General features: G+C 40.3%; 1 pseudogene; it reads left to right on the top strand.

Moving 5' to 3' along the window:
* The first annotated feature begins 2,368 nt into the window (after positions 1–2,368).
* LOC102819783 lies at positions 2,369–3,746 on the top strand (annotated as a pseudogene).
* Positions 3,747–4,005: the final 259 nt, after the last annotated feature.

The following is a 4,005-nucleotide window of genomic DNA, read 5'->3' as shown; positions in this document are numbered from 1 at the left end:
TTTGAGCAGCTGACCTTGCAGTTCAAGCTAGTGCCTTTTAAATTTGGAACTAAATTTATTTCTGGAGGTCACCTTTCAGCTTATAATACTTGCAAGTAATGTTCCCTTACAAAATCAGCTTCTTGTTGTTGTTAAGTGCTGTTGAGTCGGTTCCAATCCATAGTGAACCTGTATAGGGTTTCCAAGGAGCAGTTGGTGAGCTTGAACCACCAACCTTGTGATTCAAACTGACTTTGCAGTCCAGCACATTAACCACAGCACCATACCAGGAATCAACAAAACCAACTATATGAGACCAAATGGATGATATTTAACCAAAAACAAAGATAAGACGGGTAGCAGGGGAAGGGAAGCTAGATCAATGGAAATGGAACCAATAGAATGGAAATAATGAGAATGCTAACACATAGGGAAATTGTAACCAATGTCATAGAACAATTTGTATGTTCTTGTTGTTGTTAGATGTTGTCTAGTTGGTTCCGACTCATATGAACAAAAGAACGAACACCGCTCAATCCTCAAAATTATATTTGAACCCATGTTGTTGTCACTGTGTCAGTCCATCTCATTGGGGTCTTCCTCTTTTTCACTGACCCTCCACTTTACCAAACGTGATATCCTTCTCTAGGAACTTGTCCCTCTTAACAACATATCCAAAGTACTAGAGACCAAGTCTCAGCATCCTTGCTTTTACATGGCATTTTTGTTGCACTTCTTCCAAGATAGATTTGATTGTTCTTCTGGAAGTCCATAGTACTTTTAATATTCTTCACTAACACCATCATTCAAATACTCATTTATCCAACTCATTGTCCAACTTTTACATGCATGTGAGGGATTGAATATGCCATGATTTGGGTCAAAAGCACCTTAGTTCTCAAAGTGACATCCTGGCTCTAATACTTCAAAGAGGTCTTGTGCAGCAGATTTTCTTAATGAGATAAGTTGCCTCATTTCTTGACTACTGCTTCTATAAGCACTGATTGTGAATCCAAACAAAATGAAGTCTTTAACAACTTCAATCTTTTCTCTGTTGCTTCAGTTGTAAGAATTTTTTTTTTTCCATTGATATGCAATCCATACTGAAGACTGTGGTCTTTGATCTTCATTAGTAAATATTTTAAGTCCTCTTGATTTCCATCAAATAAAATCATGTAGTCTGCATATCTCACGTTGTTAATAAGTCTTCCTCCAATCCCGATCCTGTGTCCTTCTTCATGTAATCTAGCTTCTCAGATTATTTGTTCATCATAAGATTGAATAAGTATGGTGAAAGAATACAAACATTGCCACACGCTTTTCCTCATTTTAAACCACTCAGTATCCCCTTATTCTGTTTGAACAACTACCTATTGGTCTATGTACAGGTTTATCATGAGCACAATTAGGTGTTCTAGAATGTCCATTCTTCAAAATGTTGTCCATAGTTTGTTATGATCCACACAGCATATTTGTATAAAAATCATTAAATGGAAACCTAATTTCTATGTAAGCTTTTGCCTAGAACACAAGAAAATATTAAACAACAACAACAAAAACTGGGGATGGGAAAGAGCTGTGAGTGGTTGAGTTCCATGAGTAGAGGACAGAGAGAGACAACCTAGTATCAGCCTCCAGATTCTGCAAGTAAAAAGCCACCAAGAGGAGAGGTGACTCTTGTCCCTTCATGAGATCAAAGGCAGGACAGGGTACGCAGTGCCCTGTGAATGTGGTGCAGCAGCTCTGAGGAGGCAGGAGTTTCAGAGGGCTTTCAAAGGCTGGAGAAAGCCATTGCTATGCTTTACGAGTCCCTTCTTCAGACGTCTTTAGAAACAGTCTCTTTGATTACAATTTAAATGTAAAGATAGTAGAAGTTTTGAGTCCCATGTGTTCTAGGACTTTGAAGTGCCCTGACACTTTTTCTGGAGTTCATTTAGAAATGGCAGTGGTCAGGTGATGGCCAAGCCTACTCACATTGCAATGGAGGCTATTTTGTGTAGGAATCAAAAGTAAAGATCCTGTTTTATACACAAAAGTCCAGACAGGTTTGGATATATGATTTTAAAATACTATTGTTTTCGTGGAATTGCTAACTTCCTAGAGTGCTATAGAAGAGCCCCATGCAAAGTCTGCAGACTGTTTTGTTCTATGTCGGAAATGAGTCATAAATTTAAGTACATCCTGGAAATTCTAGATTTGGAAAAGTTCAGCTTCCTCATCAGCCTGGATGTAACACACCTGATGATCTTTAAATTCCCTCCCTGTGACTCATCTGGATCTGTTCTAACTTAAATTTTAAAAAGCACACACACTTTTTTTTTTTTTTTCACAACGGGTTTACTGCCAGAATACAGGTGTTGGTGAAAACCATCGCAAAACCTAAACCAAAATGGGAAAGGAAAAGACCCATATCAACATTGTCATTATTGGACATGTCGACTCCAGCAAGTCAATCACTACTGGTCACCTGATCTACAAATGTGGTGGAATCAACAAAAGAACCATTGAAAAATTTGAGAAGGAAGCTGCTGTGATGAGGAAGGGCTCCTTCAAGTATGCTTGGGTCTTGGATAAACTGAAAGCTGAACATGAGCGAGGCATCACCATGGATACCTCTCTGTGGAAATTTGAGAGCAGCAAGTACTATGTGACCATCATTGATGCCCCAGGACACAGAGACTTTATCAAAAACTTATTACAGGAAGCTCACAGGCTGACTGTGCTGTCCTGATTGTTGCTGCTGGTGTTGGGGAATTTGAAGCTGGTATCTCTAAGAATGGGCAGACCCGTGAGCATGCCCTTCTGGCTTACACACTGGGTGTGAAACAGCTAATTGTTGGTGTTAATAAAATGGATTCCACTGAGCCAACCTACAGCCAGAAAAGATATGAGGAAATCGTTAAGGAAGTCAGCACCTACATTAAGAAAATTGGCTACAACCCTGACACAGTAACATTTGTGCCAATTTCTGGTTGGAAAGATGACAATATGCTGGAGCCAAGTGCTAACATGCCTTGGTTCAAGGGATGGAAAGTCACCCATAAGGATGGCAATGCCACTGGAACTACATTGCTTGAAGCTCTGGATTGCATCCTGCCACCAACTGGTCCAACTGACAAGCCCCTGCGTCTGCCTCTCCAGGATGTCTACAAAATTGGTGGTATTGGCACTGTCCCTGTGGGCAGAGTGGAGACTGGTGTTCTCAAACCAGACATGGTGGTCACCTTTGTTTCTGTCAACATTACCACTGAAGTAAAATCTGTTGAAATGCACCATGAGGCTTTGAGTAAAGCTCTGCCTGGGGACAATGTAGGTTTCAATGTAAAGAATGTCTCTGTCAAAGATGTTCACCTTGGCAATGTGGTTGGTGACAGCAAAAATGACCCACCAATGAAAGCAGCTGGCTTCACTGCACAGGTGATCATCCTGAACCATCCAGGCTAAATCAGTGATAAATATGCATCTGTGCTGGATTGTCACACAGTTCACATTGCTTGCAAGTTTGCTGAGCTCAAGGAGAAGATTGATCGCCAGTCTGGTAAGAAGCTAGAAGATGGCCCCAAATTCTAGAAGTCTGGTGATGCTGCCATTGTTGACATGGTTCCTGGCAAGCCTATGTGTGTTGAGAGCTTCTCAGACTACCCTCCTTTGGGTCATTTTGCTGTTCATGACATGAGACAGACTGTGGGTGTTATCAAGGCAGTGGACAAAAAGGCTGCTGGAGCTAAGTCACCAAGTCTGCTCAGAAAGCTCAGAAGGCTCAATGAATATTAGCTTTAACACCTGCCACGCCAGTCTTAATCAGTGGTGGAAGAATAGTCTCAGAAATGTTTGTCTCAATTGGCCATATAAGTTTAATAGTAAAAGACTGGTTAATGATAACAATGCATCATAAAACCTTCAGAAGGAAAGGAATGTTATGTGGACCATTTGTTTCTTTTTTGTGTGTGGCAGTTTTAAGTTATTAGTTTTTTAAAACAGTACTTTTTAAATGGAAACCACTTGACCAAAAATTTGTCACAGAAT

Source organism: Chrysochloris asiatica, unplaced genomic scaffold (assembly GCF_000296735.1).
Source record: "Chrysochloris asiatica unplaced genomic scaffold, ChrAsi1.0 scaffold00122, whole genome shotgun sequence".
Classification (NCBI taxonomy): Eukaryota; Metazoa; Chordata; class Mammalia; order Afrosoricida; family Chrysochloridae; genus Chrysochloris; species Chrysochloris asiatica.
This window is presented reverse-complemented; position numbering and strand designations above follow the sequence as displayed.